General features: G+C 42.7%; 1 protein-coding gene across 2 annotated transcripts in view; it reads right to left on the bottom strand.

Annotated features, from left to right (window-relative positions):
• LOC126248620 (potassium voltage-gated channel subfamily H member 2-like) overlaps window positions 1–14020 on the bottom strand; it is a 1319698-nt gene that overhangs the window by 1274864 nt on the left and 30814 nt on the right. The gene's annotated exons all lie outside the window — the stretch shown is intronic.

The raw sequence follows: 14020 nt of genomic DNA, 5'->3' as shown, positions 1-14020 counted from the left end.
CACATGATTAACACTTACTGTGCTGAATAGCTTTTGCCGATGACAATGCCAGTGGTAACTGGCAAAACGTTATTTAGGACAGAAAGAAGGTCAGCATCGGTCGTCATATCACCTGTCTTTTTTTATTGCACATTTAGATTTCAGCTGACAGTGCACCTATCATCAGTGCGTTATAGGTAATCATGTAGGTTCTACGTAATTATAATAGTACATATTCCAATATAGCTTAGGCATGCACAAGTATCATTCCATGCTTGTACATGTCTAAGTTATAGTGAAATATGTGTTGTTATAATTACATGACTACCTATAAGGCACTGATGATAGTTGCACTGTTAGCTGAAACCTTGACGTGCAGAAAAAAAGATACGGGATGTTACGACCGATGCTGACTTTCTTTCTTTCGGTCCTGGATTAAGTCACGGTCGTGAACTTCAGTCATTCTCTTGGAATCGAACGACATTTTCTAAGTAATCGGCTTTGTCATTGGCGAATGATGGTATGGAGTCAGCATCCAGACGTAAAGTGTCTAGAAGCACCTCGGAGTGGTCCTGTATCTGCAGCTGCATGTCTTCCCATGGACTTGGAATGCGTCTCAGAATAGATAGCTGACTTGAAGAAACCCATTATAATCATACTACGAGAATTACAGGGTCATCGGTTAGACTTGTACATCCTAAGACACTGTGCAGGAGAAGTCATGATTATTTGCAGAACATGATGATTTATAGAACACAACTAAACTACTCTGATAGGTCTCCTCCTACCCCAGACCTCAGACCCGTAGAAAACTTATTGGCGCAGACCAAACCAACGATACAAAAATAACTGCCTAACATGGCTGAAGTAATCCGTAATAACATGCGAATGTCACGCTAGCTACCGGGAAGAGATTGCACAAAATGGGAAACTTTTTGCCCACTTAATATACTCCCTTCTTCACAAACGCACACGGTCAGTAATATAGAGGGCTTTGGACCAGATAAGAAGGGGCAAAGAAACCTCAGGCTGTGCCCTTTTAAGAGCCAAAAATGTATTTAAAGTAAGTTCTGTCATTTTCGTAGGCTTTTTTTTTAGATGAGGGAAATTAACTCAAACACACAAAAATTGTCTAAAGTGGAAAGCGAACCAAAAACTTATTTCACTCGTAACCGTTTCAGTTTTTCGATCAACCCACAATGCTAGAAAACCATCATTCTCGCTACTCCAGCAACCAGATATCTTTTGGCACTGGTCTTTCTTTGATTTCACCTCACAAATATTTGGCACCTATTCTACGTCAGCAAACCGAAGAATCAGCCGGCAAAGGTTTTCCTGTGTATCTTCTCTCTCTCTCTCTCTCACTCTCTCTCTCTCTCTCTCTCTCTCTCTCTCACGCACACACACACACACACACACACACACACACACACACATACATACAATTACAAGCGTTCTCTACCCGAAAACCGGCGCCGAGGCGACTGCGGTGCACCACGGACCATAGGTGACAGGGAAACGATAACTACGGAGATGTGTACGGGCGAATAGATGTGGAACTGACCGTCCGGATGAACCAAGGAGTTACCAATAGTGTCTCCCATGACTGTTTAGCGGAAGTTGCCGCTGTGGGTCTCCACAGTGGGTGCCTGGTTCATACACACATGCTGGCTGCTGTTCATCGGCGACGAAGGCTGGAATTTACTTACACGCCAAGACCGCAACTGGACGTCTACTGAGTGATGGCAGGTGGCCTTATCAGATGAATCTCCTTTTATGCTCCATTGGACAGGTTGCGCCCGGCAACAATTGTCGGAAGGGTCCATGCTGGAGGATGGAGCGTGGCGGTCTGGAGATTGTTTCGCGGCTTTTCCCTAGAAGATCTCCTCATGCTGGAAGGCACGATGGATCAACACAAGTACGCATCTATCCTTGAGGACCATGTACATTCCTACAATGTGTTCGTTTTTTCTCGGCACGATGGCATCTACCAGCAGGACACTGCAACGTGACACACAGCTCGCAGTGTATGTGTGTGGATCGAAGAGCACCATGATAACGTTACCGTACTCTCCTGGCCACCAAACTCGCCGGATTTAAACGCAATCGAGAATCTGTGGGACCACCTCGATTGAGAAACCTACCATAACGACACTGGAGTCGGCATGACTCCGTATCTCTGGCGGTATCTTCCAGAACTTCATTGACTCCGCAAAACGTGGTTATTCAGACTTTTTACACGTGGTCAATTATATTCTGACTGGAAAGTGTAGTTCGACAACTGTTCAATCTCCCGTTGCCTGAGAAGCTCCACCGGCCGCTGTGACCGAGCGATTCTAGGCGCTTCAGCCCGGAACCGCACTGCTGCTACGGTCGCAGGTTCGATTCCTGCCTCGGGCATGGATATGTGTGATGTCCTTAGGTTCGTTAGGTTTAAGTATTTCTAAGTCTAGGTAACTGATTACCTCAGAAGTTAAGTCCCATACTGCTCAGAGCCATTTGAGCCATTTGAGAAGCTCCTGTCACTTTTATTTACTTTCCCGTGATTATGAATTCTGAACTCGTCGAGTTCTCCTACTTCCCCTTATTGTTTGGTTCCTCTTTCTCCTTTTACGATTAATCTCTCGTAAACTATTCGTTTGCTAAAAGTCAACTTTCTCTCGCTTGCATTTGTATTTTTGTCTCTGTACTTAAGTCTGTCATATAGTGAAAACCTTTCGAATTGCATTAAGTTACTTGATTATTACCTTCTAAGAGCTGCATTCCACGCTCCCTTACAGATCGACTCTGGCCAAAAGCCGTGATCAGAGCAATTCAGTACAAGTTCCTTTCGCGCGAAAGCTGTTACACTAAAAATTTTCCATTTTTCGTCTATGGACAGAAGCAGTCCACTTAAAGCGAGTATGTTACTTCACTGGAGCAGGGTTCAAATCCCCGAACCGACGTCCGGATTAAGATTTCCCGAGGTTCTTTAAAACTATTGAAGCGAATATCGGGAGTTTGATTTCGAAAAGATAAGGTCGACTTTCTTTCCCATTATTGATCAATCTAAGATTGTGTGCTCCATCTCACAACAACCACATCTGTAGTGTTGGCAGAAGAGCCAACACCGTGATGCTAGAGGAGGCCGAAATGCACGCGTTTAATTACACGCAGACTGGCGTGAGGTCTGGAACAGGACAATGTCTTGAGAATTGCAAATAAAGTACGTAGATGATGTAATACTTAACTTTAATCCATAATTGGTGTACATCTCTCTTGACTGTACATGCTTCAAGATAAATATCAATTGAATACAGCGCCTTGCTAGGTCGTAGCAAATGACGTAGCTGAAGGCTATGCTAACTATCGTCTCGGCAAATGAGAGCGTATTTGTCAGTGAACCATTCCTAGCAACGTCGGCTGTACAACTGGGGCGAGTGCTAGTAAGTTTCTCTAGACCTGCCGTGTGGCGGCGCTGGGTCTGCGATCACTGACAGTGGCGACACGCGGGTCCGACGTATACTAATGGACCGCGACCGATTTAAAGGCTACCACCTAGCAAGTGTGGTGTCTGGCGGTGACACCACAGCATCACTGACAGCACGGTAAACCTTAATCTTCTTTCCTTATTCAGGTAATTAATGGCGGCAATTACAACTGGGCATCTGCAAAGTTCAATGGACACTGAGGTGGTGATGACTGCCAGGTTCGTCTAAATGTGTTCCTCGTCTCACTGCCAAGTGTACTGTGCTGCGCTGCCATTTCGTTCCATTCACAGAATGGCCGCTCTCAAATGCAACGTAATTCATTTGTTTTTCTCCACACGTGGTTAGCAAGCGTGGCTTTTGTCACAGGCTTTTGCAACAGCGTAGCTTGGGCCTATTTTCGTACCCCTGTCAGATTGTTCGGAATCAGTTTTGCTCCAATATTAAACCAACTGACAGTTGTACTGTTTTATCTCTCAAATTCGTTCTATGCCCACCGTTAAGTCGAGCCAGTTGCAACCCCTACGTTTTAGAGGAAATTAAAAACACTTTGTAAGCATCGTTCATAGAAGATAATTTCTATATAAATAAAATCGAGCTCTGCGCTTCATCTATTTCTGCATTTTTGTCTCCTCTCGATGTCATCTGTTCTAGTAATATTAGTGATTGCACAGGTTTTAGCCGCGACTCAGGGATTTGATATCACAGGCCGTTAAAAGTAATTTTTTTTCGGAAGCGCATTACCTCCACTGGCCAAAATGTCATATCGGACGCAATCACAATATCGGCTGCGGTATAGATTCGCAAGCGGTGAACTCTCAACGAACAGCTACACGAACAGAAGTAGTTCCCATCTACTTGGAAGATGGTGCAGTGAGATAAACACTTAATTAGTAATCGGGAATTGATTCGGGTCCTTACGGTTCCGTCAGTCCGTTCTAAGCTCATGGCCGATGGTTAGTTGAATAAGATTCCTGTCCATATAGTTTTAAAACTTTACAATAACCAGCATGTGACGATTTCACTGTTGACTGCACGTCCAACTTCAACAAAAAAATGAGCTAAGGTGAATGTTTATTACAAAAATCGATCTCCCTTTCTTCCCTAGAACGAGGCGCGAATGGTTGCCATAGCAGATGTCGATGAGAACATTTTTGGGTTTCAGTTGTCCCAGTCGGAATTTTTTTAAATTGTTATTTCATCCCCGTCGTCCCATACTGGCGGGCGGTGTGCTGCCAGCGGTACAATATCTCGCTCTTCAGCCCAGAGCATTTGCAGAAATTAAATGAAGAAATGACAAAGAATATTTATGTACGTAAATTTAAAAAAGGTTGTAAAATATAATGTAGAGACGATTAACAATTTATAGTGTGGGTTTTATCATTTGAAGCTTAAAATGAAGTGATTAGTCTGACAGGTAAAGATAAAAAGACAAAACAGACGTTTGAAAACTTTAAAATTATATGACAGCTTTCGTTACAAAAAAAGTCACTGTATTTCACTAAAAAGCTGAAGGACCTGAGCTGGTTGAAGAAACTGAGGAGATGAAATGTTAGGATGGTTGTGGGTTTAAATTCATGAGGCGTTGGGTGACATTTGTAGAAAGAGGGTAGCTGGTAAAGATGGAAAGGAAGACTGAGTTTGGTGGGTGAGCTGAACCGTGGTATCGGGAGAGGAAAGCAGGGAGTGAAATGGAGAGGGAGGAGCCTTGATGTGGAGTGGGAAAAGCTGTAGCTGGTAGGATGGATAAATGTCGGAACGGGTTTCATCATCTGCAAGAGGGAGTGGGTTGAAATTGCGCTGGGGTCACACGGCTGCATTCACGTAAGTTACTTGTACAACTTAAATATTGACCTTTCTTGGGCCCCTAAGTGCCAGTGTCCATCTGCTCCTTCCCCCTCCGTCCGTCTCCTCCTTGTCCCTTTCTGTCTGTCCACCTCTTCCTCTCCACTTCCCTATCTACGTTATCACCCCACTCCATTAGGAGCTTTGTGGTTTTTACCTCCATAGCATTTCTTTCCAGATAGTAAGTAAAATGTGCATCAAGTTTGGCTGGAATCGATCAAGTGCCTTACGAGGAGTTTTTTATCTGGGGTTTTACCAGCATACGCATGTCACATATATTTAACATATCTCATCTGTATCTCTAGCGAATTTCGCTCTGCAGTTTAGTTTTCACGCAGCTCAATGTTTATGGCGACGTATCTCCTAACCCGTGAGTCGTAAAATGATACAACTTTGTAGGTACATTCAGCGACATACGTGTATATTGTCTACGGCATGTGTTGCGAATAACCTTAGTGGAAAAGAAGTAAAATATTTAAACGTCATGCACGATGCAGCAGTTTTTCACGCATCTCGGTGTTTATGACGTCATATCTCCTGAACTATGCGTAGCACAATAGTATAATATCGCATGTACATTCGGTGGTATATGTGAATACCGTCTGGAAAGTGCATCGCGAATATGGTTAGCCGTGAAGCGGTAGTAAATTAAAACGTCATGTCCGATGCGGCAGCTTTACTTCATGTAATAAGCGAGAAACTTTTTTTCTTTCATCATTTTGTGGCGGTTGTCAGCGAGAAAAAGTTTCGCAAAGGTTTAAAATTATGTGTAAAGTTTGTTGCAAGTCATCAAGTGCTCCCATACTCAAATCCTGAATGAAGTCTGGGTATTCGAGCGTCGTGGGCTACACTTCTGTTTCACACCCAACCCCGCTACTTTGACAGGTAGATGGTTCGTATTCCCACAGCTACTTTTTCCAGGTAATAAGTGACATGTGCACAAAGTTTGGTATAAATCTGTCAAGTGGTTCAGGAGAAGATGTGTAACAACATACATACATATATTTTTCTAATGTATATGGATTATTACTTTCCACACATACTCTGCCTATTTAATGGAGTGACACATGACCGCGCCCACTCTCTCCGGTCGTAGTTCTGACGTGTAATTTTACAACGTAAAACTCGTGCCTTCCTCCACAGCAGAGAGGAATAAAACTGAGTGTACAGCCCAGAAGTGTTTGGTCAAAGCAGCGCACATAAAACAGTCGAAGTGGGAGACCAAAGGAGAGTAAGCGCCCTACTGGGTTATTGTCACATGATAGTGTGTTACTGTGGCAGCGCAGTAAGCGACTAATCGAGTGCATCCCAAAGCCGTGGCAGCTGCTACATAAGATTTAAATCAGCCGTCTGGAACGCACAGCTCCGATATAGAAGAAAACTGAGTGTCATTAAAGTCTCAAGATGACTCTTTCATACACATATCTGCATGGGTTGTGAACCGAAACAGATTAATTGGCAAATAATATCCGGTGAAAAATAGCAAAATAGAGAATACTTCTTCATTAAACGGTAATATTGAAAGATTAGGTATAAAATTATCACGTTAAAGTAAAAACAGTAAGATATGAGCGTTTGAGATAGTTGTCACCAGCCACACCCTGCGCTCAACCCTGAAATTCGAGCAGTTCTTGCTTTGCATCGAGCTAACTTTGTAATGCTTATGAAACCAACTTCTGTAATGATACAACACTTCAGCACGAGCCGAAGGACTGCCTGCGCTGAAAAGTCAAAGGGCAAGGATTTCACGAGTATGAATTTGTCCTCTACATTCTCGAAATGCGCTCGACAGCAAAGTAAGAAAGTGTGTGCTCAGACAAGTGGAAGGGTTCAAGTACGTCCTTCACGGCTGCACCGATAAGTAGTATGTCAACCTCTGTAGGCTCTTCACTCGCCATCTGGATAACTGATGGTCCCGGGGGAGGTTCGAGGCCTCCCTTAGGATAATTTAGGTTAAGTAGTGTGTCAGCTTAGGGACTGATGACCTTACCAGTTAAGTCCCATAAGATTTGAGCATTTTTTGGATAACTGAGGATGGAAATCAGTAATCCGTTAGCAACCGGACGAGCAATACGGCGTCTCTAGCCACAACAGCTAATTTAAAATGAATGCAAATCACATATTGCATCTGAAGTTGAGATAACAGGCAGGCGGGCTAGTATTGGGGAAACCTGCGAACTCCGCTTTCCGTGAAGTTGTAAGCGCTTCAGTGCTCCGCGACTAAATATAGTACAGTAAACCATATCTGGAAGGAAACATTAATATTGCTGGATGAAAAACGATCATCGAATAATTCGGTATCGGATACAGCAGGTAACTTGTTTAATGTCTGAACGTAAGTGAACGATTTCAGGTATATCTGTAAAGTGGATATTATTGATCCGTACTTATGAAAATATACACATTGGAATGAATTGCGAGACTGTAAGCATAAAAAAGAATCAACAAGATACTGAATGAGTCACTACTACGAATAACTTACGAGCAATAATACGCTGTGCAGTTCCTAGAAAGATCATACCGCCAACAAAGTGCTTTTCAACTGGACCAATGGATGTGATCAGTGAAATTTAATACAATGAGCTCGATTTGTAATCGATCTGTTGTGCAAATTTGGGAGTTCCATGCAGGTAATTAATGTTGTAATCTAGCTAAGATGACCGAAGTTTGTCTCTTACCTAAAGCTATTCGTAGGATATCAGAGGCAACCTACGCTTAATTCTCTCTTGTTTTCTTTTCTGTGACGTTGGAGACAGAGCTCTCTCTCTCTCTCTCTCTCTCTCTCTCTCTCTCTCTCTCTCTCTCTCTCTCCGTTTCATCAAACCGCAAGCCGCTGTGGCTGCTTCGGGATTGTGAACACGTTCATCATTTCGCCGCTTCACCGTCTTGCTAGATGAAGCGTTCTTCCGCCGCCCCCGCAACTTCCACGTGAGGGTCAAGAGAAGTTAGGGCTGATGCCAAGGCGCTCTCCGAGCTGCACGAGTTAATGAAACAGGAAGAGTTGCGTGAGAAGTTTGTAGCAAGTGCCTTTCGTTGTGGTGTAAACCGTTGAGGCTCGGAGAGTCAGCTTTATGGAGCAGACAAAGGGCCGAGTGAATCGACAAATGGAGGAAGAGAAGCAGTGCTGGCAGGCGGCCGTACCTTCTATATATAGAAGCTACAAGCTTGCAGATCGCTGCCAGCCGCCAGCGCCCGCCACCTCTACCCGAATCGACGACACTTTCACTCCTTGCTGTCCGCGTGTATGTGCAGCATTTAGGATCTCTTTGGTGCGTTCTTCCAATAGCAAGCGACTCTTGCTACAAATCGTACATGCCATCAAACAGCAGTAGCTTTCGGCGTAAAAAAGGCGCTCTCAACTGAATTAAATAAAGACACGTCGATCGACCTTTGGACAGGGTGCAGAAAATATTTGCATAACTCACAACTTTGTTGCAAAGAATAAATTACACTGAAAATAATACTATTAAAGATGACAGTTTTTTAACTGAGTTACAGAGAAGCAAACGTGACCCTGTGCTACGGGTTGCTGCCGTGTTTATTTCTTAACCTCCGTCTTTGCTACTCGTGTGTCAATTGTATCGACAGTTGTCCAACGGCATCAGCAGTCACCCAGGAACAAAGTTACACGCGGAAAAACATTTGAATTGGACGCGATTAGAAAGAACGGAAATTATTCCCCTAGGCTGTGAGTCTGCGTTGACACCAACACATGCGCCATGTGACAGAATGTACCGCTTGCGTCACGTGCTTCAAATAGCCAAGCAGGTTTCCAAACAAACAATGTGAGTGAAAAAATTGCGGAACACTGTCCAGGCGCTGCATCTGGACCTCGAGTGCACGCGAGTACAACACAGCGTGGGCTCATTAAGTAGGCCTGCTGTCCAAGTGGCCACTCAAGTTCCTACCGGCGGCAAACTTCTCACAAAAAATATAAGCAAAAGAGCTCGGACCGAACAAAGACGAAAGAAATCGGCCATGTCATTTTCAAAACACCCACCCCGGACTTTAGGGAAAGCACAGAAAACCTAAATCTGCATGGCTACCAGGGGATTTCAGCCCTGATCCTTTCGAATGCCAATGCTGTGTCTTAACCGCTGCGGTCGGAACCAAAAAAGAGAAATAAGGAAGCGCTGCGAGGAATCTAAATGAATGTGTCTGAATGACCGCGCACAACCAACATTCCTACTGACAATACATCTAATGGAGCTGCACTTCTACCTCAGAGTTTGGTGGCTCAGTGCGTGTCAAAACACCAAATTAAAGGTTTCTGATTTGATCCCCAGCATTCCCTAGGAACTGTCCAGGTACTTAGTACACTTTCCCTCTGGCAATCCTTCGCCGAGGTTCCCCATCTCATGTTAAATAGTAAGTCCCACTACAAGAGATCCGGCGAATCATTTCTCGAGACGGTGGGGAGAAGAATATAGATAATTTTTACTAAAGCCCTTCACCATTCACAGTAACGTATTTTCTGTTTTTCATATACTTTTAACACGCGGATTTCATCGGCAGTTGTGAACACAATAGTGCGTTGGGCGACAGTCAGAAGTTATAATTTCCACACTTTATCATTCAAGAAGACCACTACACGTCGAAATAACGAAACTGTTGGTTGAACAACACACGAACGTCGGAGGCTTTTACTTTTACAAACCAAAGAAACGCTCCGCAGAGGCAAACGTGGAGCCTTGACAGCCTTGTAGATTGAAAAAAAAGTCTAGCATTTTTGGCCGGGCTATCCCCTTCTGGGGAATTCGGCCGCCTTCTGCAACTCTTTGTATTTGACGACACTTCGGCACTTCCGTGTACCTAAGGATAAAATGGTGATTAGAGCAACACACGCAGGCACGCACGCACACACGCACGAGTCCCAAGAGGGGAAAGTCCCCGACCTAGCCGGAAATCGAACACTCGGACCCGTGGCCGAGTGTCACGAACTCTAGCCACAAAACCACGAGCTTCTGACTCTCGATGAAAGAATTCGTCATTTTTACGTAAATTATGCCCTGGCTGCACGGCACACTGTCTGTACATCATCTTCGTGGTCCGCAAAATTGACGAGATTCCAAACTATTAAAGAAATACACTTAATTTCAACGATTGCTAAAATATATTACTGAACATAACAATTTTTACGGACGAAGGCCACACTCGGGGAATAATAATCTTCCACTGATCCTTGAGCATGTGCCTCGAACTAATGGCCTTCACTACTCTTCTTGTCTTTGTTCAGAGAGTTGAAACATGTGTAGCATTTGTTTTCTTCATTGAGACTGATAGCCTAGCAGGGTGTAGTGAGTCGGCCACTTTCCCACGGCGAGATTGTTTGCAACCGCGCCGCCTTCGTGGCCATACTGCCCTGTTTTACCTGAAATATTTGCTCGTAGATGTTGTCAACCTTCATCATTCAGGAGATAACCAGTCTGAGTGTATTACTCAAGCAGTTTATTGGTAAATGGAAGTGCAGTTTCTTTCAATGTACGTAGTTGCACAAATAATAATGTTTGTGAACAAGATTTAAAATCTCCATACCACCGATGTTACTACAAATATTCTACATTAGCTGTGGAAAAATCATTCACTAACATCCTGAAATATTTCGGTTGCAGAAACTCGCAAGCATTATTATGATGAACAAACCTTGTCGAATTAGAAATTCAAGCGAACCTGTGAAGCACTGGTCGAAAATTTCGTGCGTACTAGCTGTTGCCAAAGAAATACCATTCACAGAAATTTACCGTAAAATATACCGTTTTAGTAACAGCATGAGGTTTCTGTATGTATTATACGGAGTGATACAGAAGCTGGCGGATCCGAATACACAACACAGGTGTGAACACGTAATGCATCAACTTCTCCGGTGGCATAACCTGGAAGAACACTGCCATCTGACAATATCAGTTACAAAATGCTCCGTCAGAACCCACATATGCGAAATCAGTAACACCTATCAGTTTGGAATCAGCTTACCTTTATTTCATCTAAGAAACCGAGTCCCCAGGATGTCTTCCATCAACCTTCTTTCAGTCAAGTTGTGCCGTAAATTCTTTTTTTTTTTCCTCATTTCGATTTAATGCCTCATCATTAATTAAGCGAAATTCCCATCTGATATTCATAATTTTTCTATAGTAGCACATTTAAAAAGCTTCTATTCTCTTCTCGTCTGAATTGTTTATCGCCCACGAATTCCTTCAGCGCTGAAAAACGAAAGTGCGAATCTGGTGGGACGAAAGATAGGGACGGAATAAGCAGCAATGGCTAATATTGTACCGAAGTGCAGTCTGAGATTCCACCAACGCATCTGTGTGCCAAATAAATGATACCACAGAAATTTCATGCAATCATTACACAAAAAAGTTTAAACTCAAAAATCATCTAAATCGATCACAAAACATCAGTAGCCCTCTGTATATATGTACAGATGAAAAATACTTGAACCATATAATCTTAGGACGTCCAGAAGTGTAAAAGATGACGTATCATACACTGACACGATTGCGTTCTATAGCTTACAAAGGCCCCCACTGTGTTACCACATTGTTGGGAACAACAGACGTCAGGCTATATCACCTTCTGTACACATTTCTCAAGAAGCTAGAAGTGTCCATCTAAACAGCCACACGCAAATGTAGATCCTGGGAGTGAGATGAGTTTTTTTTACTGCTTCAAGCAACATGAGAGACAACTGGAAACACGTAACAAGCCGGAGAAGACATGCAACATGAGGCCAGTAGCGTGTCGACGTAGAAGAGCCTGCATCAGAAGGTTCTTCAAGCTAACAGAAAGTAGACCTTTACAAACACGATGAGAATCGTCTTGTGCCCTGCTACAAATTAACCTAACTACGCAGAGGAAGAAATGAAGATGCTGTTATGTGTGTGTACCTCAAATCAAATTTTACCATTAGCAGATGATTATAGTAAGTGATTTTTTTTTCGTTACTGAAATTTAATGGATTTGTATTTTCACTTTTTAAAAAATTGTTAGTATGTTTACTGATTGGTGTTTTGCATCATTGCACATATTCGTAGTACGCGAAACAAAGATAAGAGGTCTGCAAATAAAAAACTGCCCAGGACTTTTGTACATTTCCTTGTAGATTTCAACTTGGTAAAAACTAAAAAACCTTCCATCAGGCCTTTTTTCTCGTTACACGCAAGGTTTTGTTTATATTTAGCGTAAAGTTCCGAATTAACTAAAAATTTAGTACTCTTTTTTGTTTAAATAATGGCCTTGAAACTTAGTCTTCTCACATTAATTCTATCACTCAGAGATGTACTTGGCAAGAAATGAAAAAAAACCTTATGGTTGAAGAAAGTAGTGATAGGGAAGGTGGGTAAGATTACGAGGAAGGTCGCATGATCGTGTCGAAACACTTAAATTAGTTAATAGTGACCAATATTATCGGTGAGGCCGAGCATGTTTCGATGCTTTGTCTGTGGTACTAGGAATAAATATAAACATCCTGCTGTTGGATTAGAACATGCTACAACAAGCTAAGTAAGTTCAGTATGTCGCTGGCCATCTAACGCCACACTTAGTTTACATCTAGCATTCGAACGGTACTGTGCTTTCCTTTTTTTTCTGGAATATGGCTCACAGAACTTGTGTAATTTCTTCCGACTTCTTCTGTTATGTTTGTGGTGAATATTCTGTGAAGAGACAACAAATAAACATAAGTTGCTTTGTGAAGAAAGTTTGTTTTGGGTATTCAAAATTGAAATTGGACATAAAGACAGGGCATGGACTTCTCATAAGATGTGTAGAAGATGCAAGGAAGATCTTCGTTTGTTTTTTAAGGGTACGATAACCTCATTTCGTTTAGGCAATCATCTGATATGTCATGAACAGAAAAATCGCACAACCGACTGCTATTTCTGTTCGGTAGATGCGAAAGGTTTTAATAAAAAAAAATAAAAAGAAAACGTCTTACCTAGCCTTGAGTCGGCTATTCCTCCAGTGTCACATGGCTCTGAAATACCAGTTCCACAGCCACTTTCTAATTTATATGACACATTAGCTTCCTAGGAGAAATCTGGTTCAAATTTTGGAAATTTGTGGTAAGGTCATGTGGGACCAAACTGCTGAGGTCATCGGTCCCTAAGCTTGCACACTATTTAATCTAACTTAAACTAACTTACGCTAAGGACAACACACACGCCCATGCCCGAGGGAGGACTCGAACCTCCGACGGGGGGAGCCGTACGGACCGTGACAAAGCGCGTGCGACCGCGCGGCTACCCCACGCGGCAAATCAGGTTCAGATTATGCTGTTGACGGGGCATTTTCTTTTTTTTCGGAATGAGCTCAACGACCTACTTAGAGACTTACGTCTTTCAAAAGATGAAGCCGAGTTGCTAGGATCAAGACATAGAAATAAAAACCTGCTATCATCTGGGACCTCATTTTCGTGGTAGAGGCATCGAGAGAGAATTTACTTATTTGTCCAAAGAGGGAAATCTGGTTTATTGCAATTATGCCCACGAGTTTATGAAGTGTTTTGAAACAGAATGTGATTCATAAGAATGGTGCATACTCATTGATTCTTCGAAAGGTATCCTTAAAGCATTCTTGCTGCATAATGGAAATGTATTTGCATTCTTCCTGTGGGACACTCGGTTCATATGCAAGAAAACTATAATGACATGGCTACAATACTTGAGAAAATCAAATATCAAGAGCATTAGTAGATGGTTTGTGGAGATTTAAAAATAATAATAACGTTT

Source organism: Schistocerca nitens, chromosome 3, assembly GCF_023898315.1.
Source record: "Schistocerca nitens isolate TAMUIC-IGC-003100 chromosome 3, iqSchNite1.1, whole genome shotgun sequence".
In the NCBI taxonomy this organism is placed as follows: domain Eukaryota; kingdom Metazoa; phylum Arthropoda; class Insecta; order Orthoptera; family Acrididae; genus Schistocerca; species Schistocerca nitens.
This window is presented reverse-complemented; position numbering and strand designations above follow the sequence as displayed.